This window comes from Elephantulus edwardii, unplaced genomic scaffold, assembly GCF_000299155.1.
Source record: "Elephantulus edwardii isolate Elephantulus edwardi_28Jun2011 unplaced genomic scaffold, EleEdw1.0 scaffold00001, whole genome shotgun sequence".
NCBI lineage: Eukaryota > Metazoa > Chordata > Mammalia > Macroscelidea > Macroscelididae > Elephantulus > Elephantulus edwardii.
Genome location: NW_006399751.1, coordinates 28,455,639 through 28,455,961, shown reverse-complemented (window position 1 = coordinate 28,455,961; position 323 = coordinate 28,455,639).

Below are 323 nucleotides of genomic sequence, written 5' to 3'. Positions count from 1 at the left end.
CACAAATAATGCGAATAAGAGATGAGTCAGGCAACATCACAACAGAACCAACGAAAATAAAAAAGCTAACATTAGAGTATTATAAAAACTTATAATCAAACAAATAGGAAAACCTAGAGGCAATGGACAAATACCTAGAAATGCACAACTTACCTAAACTAACAGAAACTGAAACTGAACATCTGAACAAACTCATTACAAAAGAAGAAATTGAAAAGGTAATACAACAACTTCCAACCAAGAAAAGCCCTGGACCAGATGGGTTTACAAATGAATTTTATCAAACATTCAAAGAAGAATTGTCACCAATTCTACATAAACTA